This window comes from Sus scrofa, chromosome 13 (assembly GCF_000003025.6).
Source record: "Sus scrofa isolate TJ Tabasco breed Duroc chromosome 13, Sscrofa11.1, whole genome shotgun sequence".
Lineage (NCBI taxonomy): Eukaryota > Metazoa > Chordata > Mammalia > Artiodactyla > Suidae > Sus > Sus scrofa.
In genome coordinates, this window is record NC_010455.5 from 59,863,273 (window position 1) to 59,873,365 (window position 10,093).

A 10,093-nucleotide genomic window follows, 5' to 3' on the forward strand; every position below is an offset into this window, starting at 1 on the left:
ATATGGGAAAAGAATCTGAAAAGGAATGAGTATATATAAATGCACAATTGATTTTCTTTGCTGTACACCTGAAACCAACACAACATTTTAAGTCAACTATACTCCAATAAAATTATAAAATGAAACATATGAGAGAAAAGAAATCCCTTGTAGGAAAAAAAAAGAAATGAAGATCACAGTCTTTACTAAAGAAGTAACTTCTAATCTGGATTTCTAGTTTCTTCATCTAATCATTTAGCGATGAGAACACTAAAAAATTAAAATTATAGAATAATTAAAGCATGATATTGCAAAGAAAAAAGAATTGGTACTTTTAATGTAATCTGTAGATTCTATTACCCAACCTTTGCTGATTAGACTAAGGAGGGCTATCTTACAAAAGATCAGTCCTCGAAATCTCTGAAGTTGATGGGCCACACTCACAGTTTGAGTGAGGTGATCAGACACTAATCAAAGCAAACACTTGTATCATGCTTACTATCTGCCAGCCACTGTTCTATTATAATATGCTGTTTAATTCTCTACCACTTTATGAGATGAACAGAATTATTATTCCCATTTTACCCACAAGGAAACTGCAGCAGAGAAAAGTGAAGTAACTTGCCTAGATGGTAAGTAGAGGGCCAGGATTCAAACCAGGGTAATCTGGCTCCAAAGTTCATGACTTTTAACTGCCAGGTTTTCTCTCTTGGAGAGAAATAGGAAGGATTCTCAAAATGATGTAACAGAAGTCATAGGATGCCAGGGTAAGACAAAGCCACTTAAAAGTTCCATTTAAGAAGGAAGAATAAAATGTGTAGAAGTTGGAAAAGTTAGTATGGAGAGAGAAGAGGAAAATAGAACAGATGTAGACAGAGGGGAAGACCAGAAGAATTGAGATTAGAAGAGAGAGGAGAACAAGGTAGATCCCTAGCACGGCTCTTGGTCCTGACAAGATGCCAATTTTCTCTCTCTTCCACAGAAACTTCTGCTTTTATGGTGAAATAATGATAGATCCTTGTTTCTTGGAAAGTCTATTCCTTGTTACTAAGTATTTAAGTTGAGAAAGTGCTAAGAAGATTAAAATGTACTGCTTGCTGCAGTGGTTTTAAACTTTTATAAATTCATGTGTAGATTTTAAAACATGAGACCTAAAAACAAAATCGTTTTTTGCAGATGGTGCTTCTTCATGAGACCCTTTCCTGGGCCTCCCTTTCCCATTCTCTGCTCTGAGGTGAGATCTGTTGAAAAATGAGCATCTTTAGGAAACTGTTTTATTTATTTTTATTTTTATTTTTTTTCCCCCGCAGGTGGCTTATGGAAGTTCCCAGGCCAGGGATCTAATTTGAGCTGCAGTAGCCACCTATTCCACAGCTGCATCTTAAAACCACTGCACCAAGCGGGGATAGAACCCAGACTTCATCAAAGACCCACGCTGCAGCAAAGACAATACTGGATCCTTAACCTGCTGGGCTCACAGCAGGAACTCCAGGAAACTTTTAAAAACACTGACCCAGACCAGGCACTAGCAAATTTTTCTTAAAGGATTATCTTTCTACTTCTTTGAATACTCTTCAATTTCCTTGATTAATGTTTTATATCATACAAGTCTTTCACATTCCCTGGTCAGGTTTATTCCTAGGTATTTAATTTGGGGGGATGTGATTTTAAAAGATAATTGTATTTTTATATTCATTTTCTACTATTTCATTGTTAGTATACAGAAATGCAACTAACTTCTGAATGTTAATCTTCTATTCTGATACTTGGCTGAATTCATTGATCAGTTCAAGTAGTCTTTGTGTGGAGTCCTTAGGGTTTTCTATATAGAGTATCATGTCATCTGCATAGAGTAATAATTTCACCTCTTCTTTTCCAATGTGGATACCTTTTATTTCTATTGTTTTTCTGATTGCTGTAGCTAGAAATTCCAGTTTGGATACCTTTTATTTTTTTTGTTTTTCTGATTGCTGCGGCTAGAACTTCCAATACCATGTTGAATAAAAATTGTGAGAGTGGGCATCCTTGTTTGTTCCAGATTTTAATGAGAAGACATTCACCTTTCTCCATTGAGTATTATATTTGTTGTGGGTTTGTCATAAATAGCTTTTATTATGTTAAGGTATGTTCCTCTATTACTCACTTTGGTGAAAGTTTTTATCATGAATGGATGTTGGACTTTTTCAAATGCTTTTTCTGCATCTATTGAGATGATCATGTGTGTTTTTGACTTTTATTAATGTGGTATATGATGTCGACTGATTTGCATGTGTTGAACCATCATTCTGAACTTGGGATGAATCTCGCTTGACCTTGGTGTGTGATCTTTTTTTTTATGTGTTGTTGGATTGGGTTAGCTAAAATTCTATTGAGAACTTTTGCATCTATATTCATCAAATACATTGGCCCATGATTTTCTTTTTTGGTAGTATCAGTGTCTGGTTTTGGTATTAGGGTGATGGTTGCTTTATAGAATGTCTTTGGGATTATTCCTTTTCAAATTTTGAAAATTTTAAGAAGGATGGGTGTTAAGTTCTTCCTTGTATTTTTGGTAGAATTTGCCTGTGAAGCCATCTGGTCCTGGAGTTTTGTTTGTAGGGAAAGTTTTTATTTCATATTAAATTTCATTTCTAGTGATTGGTCTGTTCAAATGATCAATTTTTTCTTCGTGTTTTTTTTTTTTTTTTTTTTTTTTTTAGGACCACACCTGAAGCATATGGAAGTTCTCAGGCCGGGGTAAAATGAAGCTACAGCTGCTGGCTGACACCAAAGCCACAGCAACACCAGATTAGAACTGCATCTTGGACCTACACCACAGCTCACTCCAACGCTGGATACTTAACCCACTGAGTGGAGCCAGAGATAGAACCTGCATCCTCATGGGTACTAGTCAGGTTTGTTGCCACTGAGCGACAATGGGAACTCTAATCTATTTCTTCCTGATTCAGTTTTGACAGTCTCTATGTCTCTAGAAATTCATCCATTACTTCTAGGTTGTCAAATTGTTGTCATATTATTGTCTCATAATACTCTGTTACAGTTTATTTTTTGTATTTCTGCAGTAGCCATTGAAGTATTTCCTTTCTTATTTCTTAATGTATTTTATTTTATTTTTTTTGCTGTATTAACTTTATTTTTTTATAATTTTTTTTTTCCCACGGTACAGCAAGGGGGTCAGGTTATCCTTACATGTATACATTACAATTACATTTTTCCCCGACCCTTTGTTCTGTTGCAACATGAGTATCTAGACAAGGTTCTCAATGCTGTTCATCAGGATCTCCTTGTAAATCTATTCTAAGTTGTGTCTGATAAGCCCAAGCTCCCGATCCCTCCCACTCCCTCCCCCTCCCATCAGGCAGCCGCAAGTCTCTTCTCCAAGTCCATGATTTTCTTTTCTGAGGAGATGTTCATTTGTGCTGGATATTAGATTCCAGTTATAAGTGATATCATATGGTATTTGTCTTTGTCTTTCTGGCTCATTTCACTCAGGATGAGAGTCTCTAGTTCCATCCATGTTGCTGCAAATGGCATTATGTCATTCTTTTTTATGGCTGAGTAGTATTCCATTGTGTATATATACCACTTCTTCCGAATCCAATCATCTGTCGATGGACATGTGGATTGTTTCCATGTCCTGGCTATTGTGAATAGTGCTGCAATGAACATGCGGGTGCACGTGTCTCTTTGAAGTAGAGTTTTGTCCGGATAGATGCCCAAGAGTGGGATTGCGGGGTCATATGGAAGTTCTATGTGTAGATTTCTAAGGTATCTCCAAACTGTTCTCCATAGTGGCTGTACCAGTTGACATTCCCACCAACAGTGCAGGAGGGTTCCCTTTTCTCCACAGCCCCTCCAGCACTTGTTATTTGTGGACTTCTTAATGAGGGCCATTCTGACTGGTGTGAGGTGGTATCTCATGGTAGTTTTGATTTGCAGTTCTCTTATAATCGGCGATGTTGAGCATTTTTTCATGTGTTTGCTGGCCATCTGTATATCTTCCTTGGAGAACAATCTATTCAGGTCTTTTGCCCATTTTTCCATTGGTTGATTGGCTTTTTTGCTGTTGAGTTGTATACGTTGCTTATATATTCTAGAGATTAAGCCCTTGTCCGTTGCATCATTTGAAACTATTTTCTCCCATTCTGAAAGTTGTCTTTTTGGTTTCTTTTGGGTTTCCTTTGCTGTGCAAAAGCTTTTCAGTTTGATGAGGTCCCATGGGTTTATTTTTGCTCTAATTTCTATTGCTTTGGGAGACTGACCTGAGAAAATATTCCTGATGTTGATGTCCGAGAGTGTTTTGCCTATGTTTTCTTCTAGGAGTTTGATGGTGTCCTGTCGTATATTGAAGTCTTTCAGCCATTTTGAGTTTATTTTTGTGCATGGCGTGAGGGTGTGTTCTAGTTTCATTGCTTTGCATGCAGCTGTCCAGGTTTCCCAGCAATGCTTGCTGAATAGACTTTCTTTTTTCCCATTTTATGTTCTTGCCTCCCTTGTCAAAATTAATTGGCCATAGGTGTCAGGGTTTATTTCCGGATTCTCTATTCTGTTCCATTGGTCTGTCTGTCTGTTTTGATACCAGTACCACACTGTTTTGATGACTGTGGCTTTGTAGTATTTCTTGAAGTCTGGGAGAGTTATGCCTCCTCCTTGGTTTTTGTTTCTCAGGATTGCTTTGGCGATTCTGGGTCTTTTGTGGTTCCATATAAATGTTTGGATTGTTTGTTCTAGTTCTATGAAAAATGTCATGGGTAATTTGATAGGGATTGCATTGAATCTGTAGATTGCTTTGGGTAGTATGATTCAAAATGGCAATAAATAATCATCTATCAATTATCACCTTAAATTTCAATGGACTGAATGACACAATCAAAAGACACAGAGTGGCTGAGTGGATAAAAAGGCAAAAACCTTTACTATGCTGCCTACAAGAAACTCACCTTAGGACAAAGGATACATATAGATTGAAAGTGAAAGGGTGGGGAAAAATATTTCATGCCAATAGACATGACAGAAAAGCAGGAGTCGCAATGCTCATATCAGACAAAATATACTTTAAAGCAAAAGAGATAAATAAAGACAAAGAAGGACACTACCTAATGATTAAGGGATCCATCCAAGGAGAGGATGTTACTATCATCAACATATATGCCCCAAATACAGGAGCACCCAGATACATACAACAAATATTAACAGACATAAAGGGAGATATTGATGAGAATACAATCATAGTAGGAGACCTTAATACCCCCCTCACATCAATGGACAGATCCTCTAGACAGAAAACCAATAAAGCAACAGAGATCCTAAAGGAAACAATAGAAAAGTTAGACTTCATTGATATCTTCAGGACACTACATCCAAAAAAAGCAGAATACACATTCTTCTCAAATGCTCATGGAACATTCTCAAGAATCGACCACATACTGGGACACAAAGCGAATCTCAATAAATTTAGGAGCGTAGAAATTATCTCAAGTTTCACAATGCCATGAAATTAGAAATCAACCATGGGAAAAGCAAAGAGAAAAAACCTACTACATGGAGACTAAACAACATGCTACTAAAAAACCAATGGGTCAATGGGGAAATCAAAAAGGAAATTAAAAACTACCTTGAAACAAATGATAATGAAGACACAACCTCTCAAAATCTATGGGATGCTGCGAAAGCAGTGCTCAGAGGGAAATTTATAGCAATACAGGCCTTTCTCAAAAAAGAAGAAAGATCCCAAATTGACAACTTAACCCTCCACCTAAGCGAACTAGAAAAAGAAAAACAAAAAAGACCTAAAGTCAGCAGAAGGAAGGAAATTATAAAGATCAAAGAAGAAATCAATAAAATAGAGACTCAAAAAACAATAGAGAAAATTAATAAAACCAAGAGCTGGTTCTTTGAAAAGGTAAACAAAATTGACAAACCTCTGGCCAGACTCACTAAAAAGAGGAGAGAAAGAACCCAAATAACCAAAATTATAAATGAAAAAGGAGAAATCACAATGGATACAGCAGAAATACAAAAAACCATAAGAGAATACTATAAACAACTACACGGCAACAAGTTTGACAATCTGGAAGAAATGGACAATTTTCTAGAATCTTACAGCCTGCCAAAACTGAATCAAGCAGAAACAGACCAACTGAACAGACCGATCACTAGAAATGAAATTGAAGATGTCATAAAAACACTCCCTACAAATAAAAGTCCAGGACCAGATGGCTTCACAGGCGAATTCTATCGAACATATAAAGAGGAATTGGTGCCCATCCTCCTTAGACTCTTTCAAAAGGTGGAAGAAGGAATACTCCCAAAGACATTCTATGATGCCACCATCACCCTCATTCCAAAACCAGGCAGAGATACCACCAAAAAAGAAAACTATCGCCCAATATCATTGATGAATATAGATGCAAAAACTCTCAACAAAATCTTAGCCAACCGAATCCAACAACATACCAAAAAAATTATACACCATGACCAGGTTGGGTTCATCCCAGGTTCACAAGGATGGTTCAACATACACAAATCAATCAGCATCATACACCACATTAACAAAAGAAAAGTCAAAAATCATATGATCATCTCAATAGACGCAGAAAAAGCATTTGACAAAGTCCAACATCCATTCATGATCAAGACCCTCGCCAAAGTGGGTATAGAGGGAACATTCCTGAATATAACCAAAGCCATTTATGATAAACCCACAGCAAATATAATCCTCAATGGGGAAAAACTGAAAGCCTTCTCACTCAAATCTAGAACAAGACAGGGATGCCCATTCTCACCACTGCTCTTCAACATAGTTTTGGAAGTCCTGGCCACAGCAATTAGACAAACAAAAAAATAAAAGGCATTCATATAGGAAGAGAAGAGATAAAACTGTTACTGTATGCAGACGACATGATACTATACCTAGAAAACCCTAAGGACTCAACCCCAAAACTCCTTGAACTGATTAATAAATTCAGCAAAGTAGCAGGATATAAGATTAACATTCAGAAGTCAGTTGCATTTCTGTATACCAGCAATGAAACATTAGAAAAGGAATACAAAAATACGATACCTTTTAAAATTGGACCTCACAAAATCAAATACCTCGGAATACACCTGACCAGGAGGTAAAGGACCTATATGCCGAGAACTATAACACTTTCATCAAAGAAATCAAAGAAGATGTAAAGAAATGGAAAGATATTCCATGTTCCTGGATTGGGAAAATCAATATTGTAAAAATGGCCATACTACCCAAAGCAATCTACAGATTCAATGCAATCCCTATCAAATTACCCATGACATTTTTCATAGAACTAGAACAAACAATCCAAACATTTATATGGAACTACAAAAGACCCAGAATCGCCAAAGCAATCCTGAGAAACAAAAACCAAGGAGGAGGCATAACTCTCCCAGACTTCAAGAAATACTACAAAGCCACAGTCATCAAAACAGTGTGGTACTGGTATCAAAACAGACAGACAGACCAATGGAACAGAATAGAGAATCCGGAAATAAACCCTGACACCTATGGCCAATTAATTTTTGACAAGGGAGGCAAGAACATAAAATGGGAAAAAAGAAAGTCTATTCAGCAAGCATTGCTGGGAAACCTGGACAGCTGCATGCAAAGCAATGAAACTAGAACACACCCTCACGCCATGCACAAAAATAAACTCAAAATGGCTGAAAGACTTCAATATACGACAGGACACCATCAAACTCCTAGAAGAAAACATAGGCAAAACACTCTCGGACATCAACATCAGGAATATTTTCTCAGGTCAGTCTCCCAAAGCAATAGAAATTAGAGCAAAAATAAACCCATGGGACCTCATCAAACTGAAAAGCTTTTGCACAGCAAAGGAAACCCAAAAGAAACCAAAAAGACAACTTTCAGAATGGGAGAAAATAGTTTCAAATGATGCAACGGACAAGGGCTTAATCTCTAGAATATATAAGCAACGTATACAACTCAACAGCAAAAAAGCCAATCAACCAATGGAAAAATGGGCAAAAGACCTGAATAGATTGTTCTCCAAGGAAGATATACAGATGGCCAGCAAACACATGAAAAAATGCTCAACATCGCCGATTATAAGAGAACTGCAAATCAAAACTACCATGAGATACCACCTCACACCAGTCAGAATGGCCCTCATTAAGAAGTCCACAAATAACAAGTGCTGGAGGGGCTGTGGAGAAAAGGGAACCCTCCTGCACTGTTGGTGGGAATGTCAACTGGTACAGCCACTATGGAGAACAGTTTGGAGATACCTTAGAAATCTACACATAGAACTTCCATATGACCCCGCAATCCCACTCTTGGGCATCTATCCGGACAAAACTCTACTTCAAAGAGACACGTGCACCCGCATGTTCATTGCAGCACTATTCACAATAGCCAGGACATGGAAACAATCCACATGTCCATCGACAGATGATTGGATTCGGAAGAAGTGGTATATATACACAATGGAATACTACTCAGCCATAAAAAAGAATGACATAATGCCATTTGCAGCAACATGGATGGAACTAGAGACTCTCATCCTGAGTGAAATGAGCCAGAAAGACAAAGACAAATACCATATGATATCACTTATAACTGGAATCTAATATCCAGCACAAATGAACATCTCCTCAGAAAAGAAAATCATGGACTTGGAGAAGAGACTTGCGGCTGCCTGATGGGAGGGGGAGGGAGTGGGAGGGATCGGGAGCTTGGGCTTATCAGACACAACTTAGAATAGATTTACAAGGAGATCCTGATGAACAGCATTGAGAACCTTGTCTAGATACTCATGTTGCAACAGAACAAAGGGTCGGGGAAAAATGTAATTGTAATGTATACATGTAAGGATAACCTGACCCCCTTGCTGTACCGTGGGAAAAAAAAAAACCTGAGAAAAGAAGAGAAAACAAAAACAACAAAAAGAGTACTACCATATGATCCAACAGTCTCACTCCTGGGCATCTACCTGAACAAAACTTTCATTCGAAAAGATATATGCAGCCTCATGTTCATTGCAGCACTATTCATAATAGCCAAGACATGGAAACAACCTAAGTTGGCAGATGAATGGATTAAGATATGGTATATATACACAACGGAATGCTACTCAGCCATAAAAAAGAACAAAATAATGCCATTTTCAGCAACATGGATGGAACTGAATATTCTCATAATAAATGAAGTAAGTCAGAAAGAGAAAGACAAATACTGCATGTATCACTTATATGTGGAATCTAAAATACGGCACAAATGAACCCTATCTACAAAGGAGAAACAAAGTCAAGGACATAAAGAACAGATTTGTGGTTGCCAAGAAGGAGGGGGAGGGAGTGGGATGGACTGAGTTTGGTGTTAGTTGATGCAAACTATTGCATTTGAAGTGGATAAGCAATGAGGTCCTGCTGTGTAACACAGGGAACTATATCCAGTCACTTGTGGTGGAATCTGATGGAAGATATTGCGAGAGAAAGAACATATATGTATAACTGGGTTACTTTGCTGTACAACAGAAATTGACAGGACATTGTAAATCAACTATAATACAAAATACTCTTTTTTTAAAGGGACAGATAGTAAATATTTTAGGTGTTTTAGGTTCCACAGTCTGTCATCATGACTCAACCCTGCCATTGCAGCACAAAAGCATCCATAAGGAAATTTCAAATGAATGTGTATGGCTGGGTTTCAATACAACTTTATTTATGGGCACTAAAACTTGAATTTCATATCTTCTTTTGTGTCACAAAAATCATTATTACTTTTTTTACCCATTTAAAAATGAAAAGTCATCCTTACTCACAGGCCACATAAAAACAGGTGAGGGGCTGCACTTGGTCAGTGGACTAGAGATTGCTGTACCCAGAACTAGATCTTTTCAAGAACTCTGATTAAGGACTCCACCCTCACTTTTGCAAAAGTGGTGGGACAATCCTGAACACACACTAAGTGGGTTTGTCCTGCATAAAACATGGCTAAGTGTCTAAGGTGGTTTCAAATTCCAAGTACTTCCTATCCCCTAAGATTCTTCCTCCATCAGCTCAGAAATATTTCCTGCCTTTTTCAACCCATAACCAATTTTATTCCACAAAAAATAAGAAGTCTTAA